Source organism: Phascolarctos cinereus, unplaced genomic scaffold (genome assembly GCF_003287225.1).
Source record: "Phascolarctos cinereus isolate Bilbo 61053 unplaced genomic scaffold, phaCin_HiC Scaffold_5;HRSCAF=322, whole genome shotgun sequence".
NCBI lineage: Eukaryota > Metazoa > Chordata > Mammalia > Diprotodontia > Phascolarctidae > Phascolarctos > Phascolarctos cinereus.
Genome location: NW_027555958.1, coordinates 235,741,538 through 235,762,282, shown reverse-complemented (window position 1 = coordinate 235,762,282; position 20,745 = coordinate 235,741,538). Strand labels below are relative to the sequence as shown.

General features: G+C 38.2%; 1 protein-coding gene across 2 annotated transcripts in view; it reads left to right on the top strand.

Moving 5' to 3' along the window:
* The first annotated feature begins 1,353 nt into the window (after window positions 1–1,353).
* DAAM2 (dishevelled associated activator of morphogenesis 2) overlaps window positions 1,354–20,745 on the top strand; it is a 169,276-nt gene continuing 149,884 nt past the window's right edge. For both annotated transcript variants that reach the window (XM_078155389.1, XM_020999400.2), the window contains exon 1: window positions 1,354–1,517. The gene's annotated coding sequence lies outside the window, so the exon portion shown is untranslated. The remainder of the gene's footprint in view (window positions 1,518–20,745) is intronic.

Below are 20,745 nucleotides of genomic sequence, written 5' to 3'. Positions count from 1 at the left end.
GACTCTAGACATATAGGGTAATGCTAATTTCCATGGTAAGATTACAGTGTTACATATAGAACACTGAAGAACCATGTACCAGATGAAGTACACAGAGTGATACATTAGGAGTCAAGAACACCTGAGTTTGAATCCTGCTTAAGACACTAGTTGTGTGACTCTCAGCTCCAGTTTCCTCCTCTTTAAAATGGGAATAAAAATAATACCTACTTCCCAGGGTTGCTATGAGGATCAAATGAGATAGATATATGTAATGTTCTTTGGAAAACTAAAAAAAAAAAGTGCTATTTTCCCCCCCAGCAATGAGCATAGTGCCTGGTGCATAATAGGGACTTGATAAATACTTGCTGACTTGATGTAGTCAGTTTCATTCACTCTGCAAGTGTAACTCCAGGGTCTCTACCCCTAGAATCTCCCATTTGGCTGAAATGCACAGTTAATTAAACCATATTTGTGATATCTTTTCAAGGTGTTGGAGGTCTCATTTTCCAAATCTCAGAAAACTTTGTGTCCAGGGCATAACTTTGCAATAAGCACGTTCTGTTTGAGGTACACAGGGAAAAAGAAAATTCCACCCAGCCCTCACCCTCGGGAGGAGACAAGGCTGGAACAGATGGGAAGAAATCAAATTTTAAACAAGTTTTAAACACTTACAAAGAAACATAAACAATTACAAATAAATACTAAACAAATGGAGTCCACAGATGCTAAAGGGAGATTGCTGATTACATCTAAGCAAGATTTCTCCTGGAAAAAAAAAATCAGAGGTGTTGAGTTAAGAACAGCTTAATAAAAATGAACTTAAATGTTTGGTTCTTTGTTTTGGTATTTGTTTCAGGCAAACACTCCCCAGCAAAAACCAGGAAAGCATTTGGATGTGGATCAGAACTTCTAATTGGCTGTTCTCTTTTGCCTCTTATGTTTCCTTCACACCTTGCTGGGAAACATTCGTAAGAGAGGAAGGTATTTCCCAGAACCAATAGCACTTGGATGTCCTGAGTGGAACTTGTAGCAGGCACTTTTCTGCATTGCATAGATATCCTAAGGAAGAACATATTTTAGGTTGCAATTTTTTGCCTCTTTGACCCTAAAGTGTTTTCAAAAGGAGAGACAGAGCTGGGAGTTCCCTTTGCCAAAGTTTTAAACAGTTGCCCTCATTGTCTTCCCTCCTGTTTCCTCCCTCCTTCTTTTCCCTTCTTTGTGGAGCTTTCTGTGTGAAAGTGTAAAAATTACAAATCCCAAGGAACTGTGATCAGAACTCTACCTAGGGAAACTTTAGACTATCCTTGCCATAAATATCTCTCCAAGGCAGCCTGACGTCAGAGGCTGGGAGGGAGGGAGGGAGAAGAGAGAGGAGAGAGGAGAGAGGTTGGTCTGAAAGTGAAAACAGCAGTGGTTTCAATCTGAGTGCTGTACAGTGCAGAGGGAAAAGAGAAGGAAGAGGACAAGAGGCTCTCTGTGTGGATTATAGGACTACAGAAATTGGGGAGCCAGGACAAAGCTATGGGATACACAGCGTAAGTGCGACAGCCTCGTCCCCTCTGGTCTCTGTTTCATGCTGTTGGGAGGATGGGGGATGGAAATAAGGAGCAACATTCGGGGGATATGTCTCCTTTTCAAAAACTTTCTTTATAACCTTAAGAGGAGTTGGAAAACATTGCTCTGCTATGGGCAAGCTGTTGTTTCTTCTAAGTGTACATAAGAACTGTGAACATTTGTGGCTCTGCTGCTGCTGCTGTTGTGTGTGTGTGTGTGTGTGTGTGTGTATGTGTTGGCACATTTGTATAAAGGAAATGTCTTTGGAAAACTTTAAGAGGAGAAGGGGAGAGAAAGATTTGTGGATTTGAAATCTGATTCCCTGATTGTCACAGGAGCGTCAACCCAAAATGAACTCTCCCAACCCCTAAATACTGGCAACTTTCCTATGGCTTTTCCCCAGTTCAGGGTCCCCAACTGGCTTCTTGGGTTGGATGGGTTTTAACTCTTTTCAGACTCAGCTCCCAGCCATGCACAAGCCGTTGACTGAAGATGGGGCACAGTGAGCAGTATCTGTTCCCCCTCTTGGTGGTGGTAGTGGAAGCTTTCTTTAGTCTGGTCCTGTGGCTTGAGCTACTCAAGAGGAAGAATGCCAGGGACTGGGGAGGGGGAAAGGCATTTGGGAATAAGCTCCTTGAGTTTATAAGCCTTAGCATCCCCAGTTAGCTACTGCATAACTTTGTTGTTTGGGTTTGACATTTAGGGGAGTTTGCACTGTAACTTAAATAAGGAACAAATCGATCTGGGGGACAGGTAATTTGTGAGGAGGATGAGAAGGAAGAGGAGGGGGAAGAAAAAGGGAGAAGGAGGAGGAGGGGGAAGAGGAAGGGGAGGTGGCATAGACTTTGGCACAAGCTAGATCCCCAGAAGGGGGGCAGTGGGCTGCACGTCTCTGGCACATCTGTCCCACAGCAGTGTGGGTGCTGGGTACTCCGGGGAGTATGCAGTGCCCCAAACAAGATGTGAGCCTGTAACATAAAGAGAAGTATCTGAGCTGTGGGGTGGAGAGAAAGATTTTTATCAAAATTGAACACAGATTGCTGAGGTCTGGGCTTGGTTAACCCTTCCCTCTGCACCATACTCTGATTAATGCAAGAATAGTTCTGCAGGGAGATAGATGGAAGAATCCTTGTTGTTTTCCCTCAATCACATCTGAGAAGAGTGATATCCTTAAATCTGTAAAGACTTTAATATATTCCTTGACTTCCTTCCAACCCCATCTAAACTCCTCAGTTTGGTGTCCGTTTTGGGAGATTTCTTTCTGGAGACTGGTTTTCCTGAAGAAGGGGGCTTACCTTGGGACTTAATGTGAAAGAAACACGTTTTTGCTCAGTATGGAAGAGGGGCAAAAATGGATTGGGTCAGGATTACACAATATATGGTTCTCTGATGTCAATAGTCAGTTTCAACAAACAAGAGACCACAGAAGGGATTATTTTCAGCTTTCATCTAAAAGAGCTGCTTTTTGGTTTGGCATTTTACAAGAAAAATTTTGGTGGGAGGGGGACTGAGGGAGTTGCTTGTTAGTATCCTTTGGATTAGTTGATTGGAAAATTTACTAGATTCTCCTCATGTGAAGGAAATTCTGACAAGTGGACTTATGTCCTGAAGTGTTTTGGACTAAGATTGTATTAAATATTTGACAAAATGATTTTCATTCACAATGAGAGAACTTAAGCAAGTGAAAATTATACAATTAATTTAAATCCTGGAGGACGTTGCAGTTTGGGTGTTTAGAAGACAAATGAAATTATTATATGCCTTTATGGGTACTGTCACTTATGTGCTCAGGTGTCTCTCTGTGGTAATGTGCTCATGTACATGTGGGTATGTGATGGGAGAAAGGGGCTGGGGTGGGGAAGGGATGAGTGTGCACACTAACTCATCTATTAATGGGAGTGATGCCTAAAAGCTATTCATTCATTTAAAAAGTTATCCCATGATGCATCTCTACTGCCTATTAGACATCTTGATCTGGATGTCCAGTAGACATTTTAAAGTCAATATGTCCAAAACTGAACTCATTATCTTTCCTCCCAAATACCGCCCCCTTTCCAAACTTCCCTATTACTATTGAGGGTATCACTGTCTTTCTAGTCTCCTAGGCTCAAAACCTAGGTGTCATCCTTGACTTCTCACGGTCTTTCACTCCCCAAGTGAAATCAGTTGCCAAGGTCTTATTTCACCTTTATGACATCTCCAAAATACACTTCCTTCTCTCCTCTTATGCTGCTACCACTCTGGTACAGGCCCTCATGTCCTCACACCTGGCCTGTTGCAATAGCCTGAAGATTAATCTGCCTTACTCAAGTCTCTCCCCACTCCAGTCCATCCTTGATTCAACTGCAAAAGTAATCTTCTTAAAGCACAGGCACTATTATGCCATCCTTCCTAATCATTAAACTCCAACATCTCCCTATCAGCTTCAGGATGTGTTTGGTATTCAAAACCTTTCATAACCTACTCCTCCCCACTTTCCAGTCTTCTTATACCCCAGCCTTCCTCAAGTACTTTTGATCCAGTGACACTGGACATAGTGACCTTGCTGTTCTCCAAACAAGATACTCCATATTTTAGTCCCAAGTAAGGCTGTATCCCATGAATGGAATCCTCTCCTTCCTCATCTCCACCTCCTGGCTTTCTCCAAGACCTAACTAAAATCCCACCTTCTACAGGAAGCCTTTCCTCACCCCTCTTTATTCTAGCGACTTCCCTCTGTTGATTATTTTCTACTTATCCTGTATACAATTTGTTTGTACCTGTTGTCTTTCCCCATTAGAATGTGAGCTCTTTGAGAACAGACCTTTCTTTTTCCTTTCTTTGTATCCCTAAGCTCTAGCATAACATCTGGCATACAGTAGGTGCTTAATAAATACTTACTGACTAACTGACTGATGGCTCTCTGGTTCCCAATGAATGAATTTGACTCACTGATAGAACATCAAAGTCTGTCAAGATGGGTGATCCCGAGGCAAAGCTTTTTTTTTTTCCACTGTGAGTAGCAATGGCTAGGCAGAGTGGTACCCTATAGGGACAAATAATGCACAGAACATTTTATAGAAGGGTTATGACCTAGAAAGGGGAGCTAATTCAAGAACACAAGAATACATGGTATATTGTTGTGGGCAAATATGAAAAGAATAGATAAGAGGGAGGTTGGAGGTTGGCAGGGCAGGGTCCATCTTCCAGTGAGAATTGATCATGCTTTTTAATCTTCCACCACTAAAATCCAAGAAAGTGACTGTTACATGAGAGATTCCTTCATCACTAAGTGACCTTGAATCTGGGTGGTAAATCACTGGGCTATGCCAAAGATATGAGCATAAGTAGGCATTTGGGAGGTGGGGATGTAAAGGAAGGATGGTTCTTGGGCTAAGAACTTTATCAAAATATCATAGAGCTAGAACTAAGAGGAACTTGGAAGCCATCTGGTGCAACCTTTTTATCGTACAGACTAGGAAACTGACTTGCCAAGTTCCCGAAAGTGTTGTCAAAAGTGGGATTTAAATTCTGGTCCTTCGACTCCTAAACTAGAGCTCTTTCTCTTTTATTAACAAAAAGAGTCAATATTTCAAAATTAATCTTTCTACCATTTCCTGTCAAAACAAAAACAAAAACCCTTGGGGTGTGAGGGCACTAATTGTTAAGAAGAATTGAGTCTCCATAATTGTTCTGCTCTGGGCTCATGAATTCTCAACTAATATCAAAAGCAAGAGGCTTGAGAGAAGGGACACAATTTATTGGCTCTTTTGTTTGTGTGATTTCACAGGAGGGTCAGTGGGATCCTGACCAATATTTGTAATTACAAAGAGAAATATCCTCTCTGGAAAAGATCCTTACTGTCTCTGCTGTTTGGAACACATTGTCTAGACAACCACTGGACATTTCAAACTGGATTTCCCATAGACATGTCAAACTCAGCATGTTCAAATGAGAACTCATTATATTTCTCCCTCAAACTCTCCCCTCTTTCAAATTTCCTTATTTCTTTTGAAGATGCCACCATTCTTTTAAGCTCCTAGATTCACAACCTTGGCATTGTCCTCAATTTCTCATTATCTCTTAAACATATCCAAATACCCAATCAATTGCCAATTCTTGCCTTTTCTTCCTCTACCACAGCTCTTGCATCTGATCCTTTCTCTCTACCCAAATGACCACCACCTTGCTTTAGGCTCTCCTCATCTCTGACCTAAACTGTTAAATATTTTCCTAATTGGGCTCCCTGCCTAAAGCCTCTCCCTATTCCTGTCCATCTTTCACATAGCTGTCAGAGTGATTTTCCTTAAGTGCAAATCTGATTATGTCATTCTCCCACTCAATAAACTCCAATGGCTCCCTCTTGCCTCTAGGATAAAATATAAACCCCTCTGTTTAGCTTTTTAAAACCATCACCACCTGTCTTTCCAACCTCCATTATTCCTCTTTCTGTATTCTGAAGTCCAGTGAAATGGCCTTCCTCTGTCCTCACACATGACACACCATCTCTCATGATCATGCCTTTGCACTGGCTGTCTATAGATTCCCCTATGTCTGTGATATATTCCCTCCTCACTTGTGACTCACAGAATCACTCTCTTTTTTCTAGCATCAGCATAAGTACCACCTTCTCCATGAAGGCTTTCCTGGTGCCCCTAACTAATGGCTATCCTCTCCAATTACTTTCTGTTTAATGTATGGACTTGTTTCCTTCATTGAACATAAACTCTTGAAGAGTAAGGATTATTTCATTCTTTCTACTGATATTCTTAGTACCTTGCATGCTGCTTGGCACTTAGTATTCATGTCAATAAGCATTTCTGAAGCATCTATTATGTGTCAGATACTGTACTAGGTGCTGGAGATACAAAGAAAGGCAAAAACAGTCGCTATCCTGACAGAGATCACAATATAATGGAGAGAGAAAATATGTAAATAACTATGGAAGATAGGATAAATTTCTAGATGATTTCAAAGAGATTTGTTGTTGTTCAGTCATGTCCGACTCTTCCTGACCCCATTTGGGGTTTTCTTGGCAAAGATACTGGAGTGGTTTGCCATTTCCTTCTCCAGCTCATTTTACAGATGAGGAAACTGAAGCAAACAGGGTTAACCGATTTGCCCAGAGTCACACAGTTGGGGAGTGTTTAAGGCCAGATTTGAAGTCAGGAAGATTAGTCCAGGCACCCTATTCGCTGCATCACCTAGATGACCCAATTTCAAAGAGAAGGCACTAACAATTAAAGAAGGTCAGAAGAGGCTTCTTGCAGAAGATAGCATTTTATCTGAGATTTGAAGGAAGCTAGAGAAGCCAGGAAGCAGAGACAAGGACAGAGAGCATTCAAGGCCTGGAGGTACAGCTGGTGAAAATTCAGTTTTTACAAATAAAGTATCTTGTGTGAGAAAGAGGAATGAGGTCAGCATAGCTGAATTGTAGAGCATATGGAGGGGAGTAAGCTGCAAGAAGACCAGGTCAGAGCTTAATAAACATTTGTTGATTTACTGATTGATTGGTTGATGAGATTTGGGTAAGTAAATGGCTCCCCAGGCTGGAAACTCTTTTATTCACATTTAGCCATAGAGAATGATTTGCATTTCCTCTAAGGTTAAAGTTAGTCTCAACCTGTATTTTATAACCAGGAGAGATTATATACCAGTGAACATAGTGTCAGATTTAGTGATTGAAGCCCAGGGTCTGAGTCCCAGTTATGCTGTATGGGACTCATTCAATATGTATGGGACTTGATATCCTCATATTTAACTCAATGTCCTTAAGAAAGTTACTTAATTTCTGTAAGCCTCAGTTTTTCTATATGTAAAATGAGAGCAATAATATTCATGCTACTAAGTTAGCTGGACTACTCCAAAGATTGAAGGAAATTATTTTTGTTCAGTCATGTCTGACTCTTCATGACCCTATCTGGGGTTTTCTTGGCAGAGATAGTGCTGTGGCTTGCCATTTCCTTCTCCAGCTTGTTTTACAGTTAAGAAAACTGAGGCAAACAGGGTTAAGTGACTTGGGTCAGTAAGTGTCTGAGGCTAGCTTTGAACTCAGGAAGTTGAATCTTCCTGACTCCAGGCCCAGTGCTCTATCTACTGTACCACCTAGCCACCCCAATGAAAATATCTCTATCTCTATATCTGTACCTATACCTATCTGTCTGTCTATCTGTCTGTCTGTCTCTCTTGCTAGCTGCATAAAGCACTTTAGAAGCAAGGAAGCCTTGAATCCATCTCAGATATCATTATTCCCCAACCTACTGGGTTATGCAGACATTAAACTCTGGATCTCAAGTCAGTTAGATACATTTTCTGTCAAAAGACCACTCATAAAAGTTTCTGTTGCCATTCCCCCATTTCTAGAACAGAGGCCAACAGTGCAAACTACTAAACAGATCCATAGCCATGTAGATCTTGCTGGCTTGAGAATGAAAGGAAGGCATGAGTTAGGTACCTGGAGTACTACAGGTATTTAACCTGGGCTATCATTACTCCATCTGGGTTTTGGAGGATTAGCTTAAAGGCAGAAGAGACCCACTAATTATTAAGAATGATGCTCAGAGTTAAGTAAAGAAGAGACATTAATGGGACTCAATGAATTAAAAGGTCTAGACACTCACAAATATCCAATTCCAGGGGTGGGGCCTAGGATAGAGAATTTGGCTTGACTTTTCTCCTCTTGATTTGTTCCAAGGTGAACAAGGAATCCATCAGAGAATGAGAGCACTTTGCTCTCTTGCTGAGGAAGCAGTTATAGGCTTTCCAGGCCTATTCAGTGTCTTCTAAGAGATCCTTCATGTTGACATTTATGTCTATGTCTTTGAAGTGCACATTTGTTTTTATTTAAGTTTTTACTGTAACCATGTCCTAGGATGACTTTTCAGCTCTTAAAAGACTAGCTAATGGCCAACTTCTCCAGTGATGTTCTAGTCAAGGAACATGTAAACCTGTATCTAATGGCAGGATATGCTTCCCCATCACTTCTCACTGGATTTTTTTTAAACAATGAGGATTTTAAAATGCTATGGCAGAAATGTGAGTGACACCTGGTTTCTCCCTTGCCCTCCCCTCTCCAACATGTATCTCCAGAAAGTCACTCCATGTCTGAGGTACTCAGTGGGTCAGCATTCTTTCAAAACTTGAGAGCAATAGCCCCTACCAAGGCACTTCCTTTCACAAAGACACAGAGCACATTAAAGCAAAAGGCATTTAATCAAATAGCAAAACAAATCAAGTGGCAAAAAAAAATCTTCATGCTTAAATAGAATATACTTTCCCATGGGTTACCATACTAACAGTTAGAAGGATACATATATAGACAATATATTTGGCTGGGCCACATGTATGAATTTCACATATGTGTGACCAGATATGTGTATGGAAAGGTAAGTCTCCTCCAACATGAAAGACTTACTGCCATCCTCTGGTGACAAAATAGTTTTATGCTTTTTTTTAGGCAATTGGGGTTAAGTGACTTGCCCAGGGTCACACAGCTAATAAGTGTCAAGTGTTTGGTCTGAGGCCGGATCTGAACTCAGATCCTCCTGACTTCAGGGCCAGTGCTCTATCCACTGCACCACCTAGCTGACTCAAAATAGTTTTGTTCTATAATGAATATTACATTATCTCAACTCTAATAGATGACCTTACTTGATTTATGGTCCTTGGGCTATTACTCTCTGCTACTATCTACTAGTCTATAGCTAGTCAACCTCTTTATTACTAACTGCTGATTTCTTCTATCTGCTGTGGTGTTGTAGCTTTTAAGTCTCCTCCTGGAAAGAAAGGGTTAAAGGTTGTAGAGAACACAACCTAGAGCTATGTGCCATAACCAACCTGGTAGTAAGCAAAGGTCTTCATACTGTCCAGTATAAATTTAAGTAAATTATTTTGATTACTTTTCCTATGGTTCAGACTTAAAGTCCCTGACCTCAGCCAACTACTTGACTTTGGATTAGAAAATTCCTTTCAATTCCAGTCAAATACTTCATGGCCTGTCTGTATCATCACTATTCACAAGAGCATCATGAGAAATAAGGGGGACCTTGTGTGAGAGGGCTGAGATGTGAGTCTCCCCTCAGATCCTATACTGCTTCCTTACTGTCATGCAAATCAACCTGAGGGCAAGAAGGAAAGAGCTAAATGAAGCTAAAGGGCTACGCTACCATCTCTGTTCTGTATTATGTCACACCTAACTTCTTGTTCAGTTGTTCGATTGTGTCCAACTCTTTGTGACCCCATGGACCATAGCACTCCAGGTCCTTCTATCCTCCACCATCTTTTAAAGTCTGTCCAAGTTAATGTTCATTGTTTCAATGACATTATTCATCTTATTGTCTGTTGTCCTCTTCTCCTTTTGCCTTCAATCTTTCCCAACACTGAGGTCTTTTCCAATGAGTTCTGTGTCCAAAGTATTTAACCTTCAGCTTTAGTATTTGACCTTCCAATGAATAGCCTGAATTAATTTCTTCAAGTGTTGACTTATTTGACATCCTTTCTGTCCAAGGGACCCTCAGAACTCTTCTCCAGCACCACAATTTGAAAGCATTGATTCCAAGATGCTCAGCTTTCCTTATAATCCAACTCTCACAGCCATACATTGCTACTGGGAAAACCATAACTTTCCCTCCAAGGACCTTTGTCAGCAAGATGATGTCTCTGCTTTTGGTCAGCACAAAAGTGATAGAAATATCCACGAATGGATTTTCTCTCTGGGTCTATTCATTGCAGTGATAATACCGTTCTGTATTCATTCATGCTTATTTAGATTTGTGGTGTTTTATTAAATTTTATTTTATCTGGGAAAAATTTGTTGTTGTTGATGTTCGTCATGTTCCACTCTTTGTGACTCCATTTGGGGTTTTCTTGGCAAAGATGCTGAAAGTGGTTTTTCATTTCCTTCTCCAGCTCATTTTACAGCTGAAGAAATGGAAGGAAATAGGGTTAAGTGACTTGTCCAGGTTCACACAGCTTGTATGTGCCTGAGACCGGATTGGAGTTCATGAAATGAATATTCAGGACTCTAGGCCAGGTTCTCTATTCACTATGCTACCTAACTGCCCAGCAACATCATGAGCAATATTAAATGATGGATAATACAAAGAATTTCTGTTTTACTTTGCAGTGGCTCATATAGTATTGTTTCTTTTCTTTGTCTGACTTAAATTAGTGCTTCATTAAGGAGATAAGGAGAAAGCTACTACAGTAGGGGTATCACTTGTTTTATGCAGGCAAGGCTGTTTTTTTAAGGGAGTGGGGAAGCCTTTGGCAGTAGTGCTGGAAGTTTTAACATAGTTTCCATTGCTCTGCCTTTCTGATCTAGTATCACTACATGCTTTGGTGAATGTAGAGATGGAGAATAGCGTTTTAATTTAAACAGGAATTGCATCATTTTGAATTTAATTATCACTAAAGTTATTTTTGTTGCATTTTATGGTCCACATATGTCTCATCAGCACAGTGGAAAGAATGTCAATCTGGAGTCAGTGAATCTAAATTCAAATTCTGGTTCTGCTATTTACCAGCTATGTGACCTTGGGAAAGCCCTCTGACTTCCTTTCCTCAGTTTCCTCATCTGTAAAATGACAGGTTGGACTAGTTGACCTTTACATTCTCTTCTCTCTCTAATCTATAATCATCACATTCTAACCTCAAGCCTGGCCAGAGTTAGACCTGGCCCAGCATAAGCCCGTTTAGATTAAACATTTGCTGTGGATAATTAAGAAGTATAGAAGAAGAGGGAAGAAATCAGTATGTTTACACAGATACAATTTGGGGGGTAATTTTGGCCTTTAAAATTTGTTTTCAAAACTTTGAATTATCTGGACTGTTTTCAAACTTGAATTAATCTTGTGTAATGTTGACTCCCTTGGGGAAAAATAGGTCATCTATCCACATAATAATAATAGTAGTAATAGTAACAACAATAATAGTGGTTAACATTTATATAACATTCACTAGTTGATAAGCACTTGAAAATTATTTCATTTGATTCTCACAACAACTCTGGGAAATAGTGCTACTGTTGTCTCTATTGTATAGATAAGGAAACTGAGGAAAACAGAAGTTAAATGACTTGTGCAGGGTAACAGGGCTAGTGTGTATCTGAGGTCTGATCTGAATTCAGGTCTTCCTGATTCCAGGCCCAGCACTCTAAGCCCTATGGCACCACCTAGCTGCCCCACTTGGCTTTTATAGATCAGGTGTCTGTTTTTTTAGTGGTGACCCCAAGGGGTATTTTTATCCCTTTTCATGCCTATTCTTCCTTCTTCTGATCTTCTCTGGCCCTTTAATAAGTGTATAATATATTGGAGTAATATTATGACAAATGGACTTTGGAGGATTGTTTTGGTCAAATAATGACTGGTGGATATAACTTCAAAAATAAAGTTCATTTGTTCCTCTCTCCTCCCTTTGACTGTATGTTCAGGTAAAACTTTGTGTTCTATCTTGAATGTATTCTAGTGATTATTTGGTTTTCCCATAAACGCAATCATGCCATGGCTAGATCAGATAGGACATGTGCTTTGCCATTTATCTCCTTTGTACCTCTATCCTTAAAACTTAGTGTGAGACTAGACCTAGCATAGTGTTTGGGGTCAAGGCTGGTTTGAAGGCTTGCTTATAATCTTTCCTGGAGATAGGGACTAGACAGGCCAGCTGACCTTTGGGATTTCCTCAGAAAATGATTGTTGTTGGTCCTGTAAAGCAAAGAGAATAGTCCCAAGGGAGTCTGTTGGTACCCAACTCTCTGTCCCTTTGGGAACTCTGCCTTTATATTCAGATTCAGTGTTTACGTCATTGCCTGGGTTGTTCCTGCCAAATCTGACAATTTCTTATGGTAGACATTTGAGTATTACTCCTTTTATCCCAAGGATAGGTAATCTCTACTATGTTTTAAACACATTGCCTTTACCAGCCTTTCTGAACCAGAAACCCAGACTTAATGCCAAAGTCAAATTTTCCTCTATCATTTAAAATTGATAAACCAAAATCAATATACCAGATCAAATTATTTGAGGTTAAGGTTTACTTTTCTATCCACTCTTACCTAACTTAGATTTCCTAGAGAAGGGCAGAGAGGGGACAGAGTGAAGTGAATGCAAGGAAAATATTAATATTTCTCCAATGACAGCAATAGTATTTGTAATTAACCAAAGTAGCATAAATGATTATGTTCATTTTGCATTATCAAAGGGACAAGAGGGAAAAAAATCACTCCAGGAATATTATTGTCATCATCATCATCATGAAAGGGCCTGATTATAAAAGCTTATAATAAAACTTATCAAAGCTTATTTTAAGGTGGTACTGTGTTGTTAACTATACACTATTGGTCACTATTTATTCATTTGAAGGATCGCTACACTAGCAGAGAAGGGCATCTACTATGACTATTTCTGTTGGAGGTGATTATCAGGTATCTGTTGCTAAAATAATTGATCAACAATCAGTAGTTTTTAGGGGGAAGCTTGGGGTCCCTGAAAAGAGCAGAGGACTTGATGTCAAGAATTAGGCCTGAGTTTCAGCTCTAACACTTACTTTATCTGTGGCCTTGGGAAAATCACTCTTCCTCTCTGGGTCTCAATATTTTCATTAAAAAAAAAAAAGATAGGCCTGGAGTTCTGTGTGAGATGGTTGAGTAAGAAGTTGTATATTAGCCTAGATCCCACTTTTACCACCTCAGAACAGTATGAAATGTGCCAAATGAAGGACGAAGAACTATAATGAGAATAAAAGAAGGAAGGAAAAATTTCCCCACCAGGAAATTCCTACAGAAAATATAATAGAAGGCTGAGTTTCTATCCCACTATGCTTAAATGTGCCTATTTAGCACTCTCACTTCCCATGCTTCTCACTGGACACTTATGCTGAGTTGTCCTCAGCAGTGACCCCTTGAAAGAGAGAGATCATTGAATTCAACCAGTCTCAATGGTCTGGAAAAAAAAATTAAGTAAGCAACTATGAATGATAAGGAATACAGAAGTATGTGGTTTTATCCAATGTTATCTAGAACAAGTAGATAGCTGAGAAAGTTTAGAAATAAATTAACTTCCACTAAATACCCCCAAACAACTTTAAAAGCACCACATAAACTGAAGAAAATGTCAATTAAAAGAAGAGAAATAAGAACTTCCATAAATTGATGACTGTGAGTTCATATCTAAGCCAAATGCTCTTCCATCATTTCAAAGAAGAAAGTAATACATGAAATGGAGTAAACAAATAATAACAGCAAGCATAAAGATTAGGAAAGGTCACATCACATAAATCAGCAGTGATATGATAAAGAAGGAAAAAATGAGCAAACTATCTAGAAAAGAGCACACGCAGTAAATACTACAGACTCAAAAATCCATGGTGAAAAAGAAAGCAAAACAATAAATTCTATGGGATTTCCAGAAATAGTAATGGAAAAACACCAAAAAACTCTGAAATTGTTTGGAAGAAAAATGAATCCATTAAAGGGAAAAAAATAAGGATGGAAGTACAGCAAACAGCAGAGCTGTTGAGGAAGAAAAAAGACAAATGAGAGTTGACAACTTAAACATACGATAACAATATTTTCAAAATAGTAGGTGCTCTGAAGAAAAGTGGAAGAATTGGGACCCAAAAGTCAAAAATGTAAGAAAATTTGATGGAGTAGAATTTTTTTTAAGTGGACAAAATACATGAGTTTTATACAAGTTAAAATGGCTGATCATGAAGATAGAGTATAGAGACAATCTAAAGATTACAAATTTTCTAGAAAGATATGACATTAAAATTGCTTCGAGTTAGTTTTTAAATATTGCCCAGAAATATTGTAAATAGATAGCAAAATCCATATTTATAAAACCCATAAGATGTCAGTGGAGATATACTCCAAGTTTAATTCATGAAGAAATATATTCCTGAAACATTAAAACAAAGTCAAACAAAAAATATTATAATCAATCTTAATCATTTAAGACCTCTTTATTTATGAAGAATCAATAAAATAATTAGAATTTGGTATTGTGAAGGGCAAACAAAATGAAAAACAAAATTACTAATAAAAGAAAATAAAAAAATAAAAAATACAATATCTTGCAAATTTGAGCCTAATCATCAATAAAAAAAAAAGATAGATGATCAGCAAAATGGAGGAATTTGAGTCATTCTTACAAAGAAACCAGAGATGAACAGAGTATCTGACATGCAAACACATCAAATATATCAACCAGAGAGGTAAATAAGTACAGTTAGAAGAAAAATAGTAAATAATAAATTTAAACTTTCATTTTTTTAGAGCTAGATATGGCTGTTAGTTTTTATTCGTTTTCAAGTCTCCTTGATTAAAGACCAATGAGAAAGAAAAAAAAGGGAGTACATGTTTGATAAGGGTTTTGAACCTTTTCAAAATCATGGTGCCCTTTAGCAGTCTGGTGAAGCCTAATATTACTAAAGTTTGTGGCCTGTATTCATACTTGAAGGAACTGCTAAATTTTAGTTAGAGGCTAGTGAAGATAAAGATGTACTTTTCCCCCATATGAGTTCACATACCCAATTAAATCTATTCATAGACTCTTTGGGAGACTGTGGAGCCCAGGTTAAGAACCCTTCTTCTATGGACAGGAGAATCTAAGGGACAAGAACTAATGGGGTTAGAAAAGTGAGAAGGAAGAGGAAAGGGGAAAAAATTAAATGAACATTTCTTGGATGAAAGCCCACGTTCCCTCATTTGTGAATCAATATTTTGGGGATGTTGGGGAAATACAGAGGAAAATCACTCAAATGGTAAGATGACAAGAGAGTGATGGGGAAGTACAGTGGGATGATAGTGAAGGAAGCCAGAGATGTACTCCCAACTGATGAGATGGGTCTGTAGGTTTTTATGCCTCTTTCCCTGCATGGGAAGCTTTGGAAGAGTAGGGAAAGAACACTAGAGATTTGGAGATGAAGCTTGGTGGAGGAGGAGTTGAGCCCTAATTGTGAAAGCAACATGCTCTGTGGGTAATATGATACATTCCCTCTCAAATGATGTGGGGTTATAGGCTGTGATAGAGACTTTGCATTAGGTTTCTTTGAGGTAAAGCATATACATTAAGGATCTATTCTTCCTCAATCAGGATCTGTGCTTCTTAGAACAGTATACTGCCACAACCATTTCTCTCCCCTGGGGGCTTCTGACATTGAAGGAGAGTAGATGGATGGTAGCAAGGACTTAAGTCCAGAGATAAATTGGAGTTTTGCCAGAATGGACATGTGATGAATGAAAAGGCATGAAGTAGAATCAGGTCCCTCGACATGGGATAAAGAGCACCTTCTGCCAAGGAACACTATCTCCTTTATAAATTAATCTTTCTAGGATTGAGTGCCCTTGGAAGAAGGCCCTTCAAGAAAACAAAAACAAAATAGAGAGAAGGGATGCTTGGGTAAATATATGTGTGTGTGTGTGTTGTGTGTGTGTGTGTGTGTGTGTGTGTGTATGTATATATATATATATGTGTGTGTATGTATATATATGGGTATATATGTATATATGTGTGTATGTATATGGTGTATATACACACATATGTATATATATGCACATATATATGATTTTCATTGATATATACATATATATGTATGTATATATATATGTATGTATGTGTGTATGTATAATTATTCCAATATAGGCTATATAGAGGAGGGAGCAAGGCTTTTATCTTCCAGAAGACCCACCTGTTATCAGGAAATTGAGGTAATAAAGAAAGAATATGTAAGTGCATCAAATTTGAGATTCAATTCCAGAGTAGTCTAGAAGAGAAAAGAAGTAAGAAAGACAATGAAATAAAATGGACAGTTTTGGAAAAGGATTCCATGAATGAATATTACTTAAAATGACAGAGTGGATTAGAGTAAGGGTAAAGACATGCAGGGAGAATTCTCTACCATGCTCCATACTCTTATATGGGTTGAGAAGAGGAAGCATGAAACAAAAGAAAAAGAGAGAGAGAGAAAGAATGGGGGAATAAAAGAGGAAGAGGATAGGAAAAGATAGCAGAAAGGAAGAAGGAGAGAGAGGCTCACACACAGAGAGGAACAGAGAGACAGACAGACAGAGAAACATACGGAGAGAGAATTTGGGTTAAGATAAAGTAATGAATGGTAGGGGTGAAAATCTATGGGATATCACTGGAATAAAGTTAATGTTAACTAAACAAATCATAGGGACTATATTCTGATTTAAAAGAGAATTTTTTTAAAAAAAGAAAAATCAATACAAAAAATAAAATAGAGGAAAACATCAACCTAATGATTATAACCTTAAATGTGAAAAATGGAAAACCTTAAGAAAGTAAAAGAGAAATACAAAATGAGTTTAAAAGAAACCCCAGAAATTTGTTGTATGCAATAAAGATATTTAAAACAAAAACACATATTAAGTGAAAAAGAGGTACTGGAACAAAATTCATTATTCTTTAGGTAATTACAAAAAACAGAAGTTGCAATCATGATCTCAGATAAGACAGCAGTAAAAATTCACAATGTCAAGAGAAACAAAATATGTTATGCTTAAAGGTAATATAGACAATGAAGTAATATCATTATTTGATATTTATGCACCAACTGTAATTGCATCTAAGTTCTTAAGAGAAAAACTAATTGAATTGCTAAAAAAGACACTGATAGTAAGATCGTAATTGTAGAAGATACTTTAATATTCTTTTTACAGAGCTAGATAAATCAAACAGAAAGATAAACAAAATGAAATAAAGAGATAACCCAATTGTTAAAAAGTTTTGAAAAGACCTTATAGTGAATTCTGTTGGAAATATTAAGAAATATATATACCACATACAATACTTCATATGGTACCTTTATAAAAACTATTTGCCAGGACATGAAGAAATTACAAACAAATGTAGAAAATTTAAATAATAAGTTTATTATTAAGCTAGGTTAGACTAGATGATTTCCAAAATCTCTTCTAGTTCTAATAGTGTATGGTTCTGTGATTCTGAATACATACTGTTGGAATAAATGTTAAACCAAAATATAGATAGCTAAGGATCCCCTTGATTAGAAAACAATTTCTCTTTCATTGCATTTCATGAGATTTCATTCTTCTCTTATCACTCACTGATTTTTTTAATTTGTTTCTTACATGCCTTCTAACTCCTCCTTGATTGTAAGCTATTTGAGGGCAACTACTATGCTTTATTTATTTTTGAATTTCCTCCAATACAGTTCATTATGCATGCTAGTTACTTAATATCATTGAATTAATGTTACATATGTATATATTCAGGGTAAGAAGTCATCATGGTGTAGTAATTATAAGAATAGCTAGCATGTACATAGTGCTTTAAATTTGGCAAAATATTATCTCCCTTATTTTCACAGCAATCCTGGAATTCAGGTGCTATTATCAATCCCATTTTACAGATGAGGAAATCGAAGCAAACAGAGGTGAAATGACTTGTCCAGGGTCACACAGCTAATAAATATCTGAAGCCAGATTTGAACTGGAGATATCTTCCTGATTCCAGGTCCAACACTCTATCCACTGTACTCTTCCCTCCCTTGTATAATGGCTACAGTGATGTTCCTCAATTCAGTAAAACTATTGTTCAAATCTTGCCTCTGACCCTTGCTAGCCATTTAGCTATGGGTGAGTCACTTAAACTCTTTGAGCTTCCAGAGACTTTTTTTTTTTGAGGCAATCGAGGTTAAGTGATTGCTTAGAGTCAAATAGCTAGTAAGCATCTGAGGCCAAATTTGAACTCAGGGCCTCCTGATTCCAGGGCCCATGCTCTACCTACTGTGCCACCTAGCTGCCCCTGTTTCCAAAGATTTTCTGACACTTATTGACTATTTAAAAAAATGTTGCAATCTTTGTTGGCAAAGTTAATTCCAATCTAAACAAAATCACAGATCCTTGGAGTATATATCAAGGATAAAAGCATTCAGGGAGAGATGAATGAGGAATGGGATAACTATGGGAATTCTCTGCTAAGACTTTGAGAGGTCCTGGAACTCATATACTCTTTTGCTTAATTTACTTTGAAGCCAGTAAACTGGTTCTACCCTAGATTACTTTACTGTTTTCTCTCAGCTCTGTTTTGCTGGCTAAAGAGCTTTTTGCCATCTTGGAAGCAGTCTCTGCGGGGAGTAATCTGAGCTGGCCTTGACGATGCTCTGCTTTAGTGAGATGGATTGGGCATCAGCATGTAGTTAGGAAGTCCAGAGTTTAAATCCAGTTTCAGACATTAGCTGTGTGGCTCTTGGGAAGTCATTTAACTTCTCTCTGCCTCAGTTTCTTCATTTGTAAAATGAGAAGGTTTGGTCTCTAACTTTCTTCCAGCTCTAAATATATCCTCTAATTATAATCATCATCATCACCACTTCATTTGCATCTAGCTTTGAAATGGGTTCTGCAGTAAAGAGAGACATGATCATGCCGGTCCACTATTACCAGAACATATACTTTATGTTATAAAAATGGGAATGGGTTATGTTGAGTAATCTTCAGTCTATTGCCCAGTTCCCTTAAAATCTATGTGTACACTTATGGGGAAAAAGTGTAGCTAAGTTAGCAGCTTGGATACTATAAACAGTTAGGACCTTGAGGCATGTGGTTATCAGTCAATCAGCACTCAATCCTTTTATATCAAAGATTCTTATCTAGGGATATGTGTCACTCTATCTCTAGTTCAGCCCTGCCTTCCCTTCCCCCCCCCCATGTGGCCACATTCCTTTCTTTGCCTTCCTTTTGTGTTTCTTCATTTATTTATTTTCACTCAGGGACATAATTTGAACACAGTTTAGATAAGTAAATCCATAGTAAAAGGAGAATCATGTATGACTAATAACAGATTTCACATAGCATTCATTCCCTGGATCCCTCCCAAGACAGAGACCCCTTTTAGGCTGGAGTCTGTCTCCCACTTGTCAGTCACCCATAGCATATGAGTGGTAGAAAGAGCTTATGAATAAATTCATTGTCTTATTAACCTTTCAGTCCTTGGGAAATGGAAGTTGGACATAGCCAATTAATTCATTAATGTAGAGTTCTATAGAAATATTGATGATTCTTATGTTTGTATGCACATGGGCAAATAAGAATACAGGATCACTTTTTCAGGGTCACAGAAATCCGTGCTGGGAGCTGCTCTTTGTATTTGTCTGCTCTTTCAACTTCAATACTGGAATAGGACAGTGCTTAAATCCCCCAGAGGTTAGGACCCATTGGGCAATATTTGATGGTCAGCAAACTAATACTAACTATAGAAGACTGTCAGACCTGCCTCAGCTGTTACCATTGTCTCCCTCAGGCACCATCTCTTCACCTTTAAAGTCTGTACGTTACTTATATCTTATAACGTCCTCTTCTGTTTGCCAGACATGCCATCCCATGGGGTTAAAAGTACAAATTAAGTTATGTCAGAATGTCAGAAACCTGGAAAAATAGCTAGAATTCCATTGTCATATTTTCAAGAAAACCACTTGGGACTAGGTAACAATCTGCACATGGAAAAAAGTTTTTTTCCCCTTTATTTTAAGCCACCAACCCCATACATGGGTAGTAACTTCTCATCTTAGTTAATTTTTCATCTTCTACAGGAAGTCTTTCCCCAAATCCTCTTACTTCTAGTGCCTTCTTGCTGCTAATTATTTTCTATTTATCCTGTATATAACTCGTTTATACACATCTGTTTTATTGTCTACCACATTAGATTGTGAGCTCCTTAAGGGTAGGTTTTGTCTTTTTCCTGTCTTTGTATCCCCCAACACTCAGGCACTTAATGAATGTTTATTGACTGACTGATTGATCTAAGCCTTTTTGGTACTGGACTAAAACCAAGTGAACAAATAGGCAAAAATTAAGAGAGAACTTGCAACAAAAAATAAATAGGATTAGTGTAAATGGTAGTACTGTAAGGAATTTATACAAACCTATTTTCTGTCCATTAGTGGGTTATACAGGGCTAGGGGGTAGCAGCAGCACTGCAGAAAAGGACAAAACTGAGAAAGGACTGTACTTGGGAACCAAGGTGTACTGCTGTCCAGGTGCTACATTATTGAAGATTACAATTTTCTTGGAGGGTGAAGTGGGCACAACTCACTTGCCTGGTCAGATCAAGCATGTTATCTTTAATCCTTCTGTCATGACTAAATGTCTAGAGTTTTCCGTAAATCCATTTTCTCATTCTCCATGTTCCCTTTCACTTTGTAGAGAGAACTAAAGAATGAACCCTCTTTAGAAACTCCAGATATCTTTTG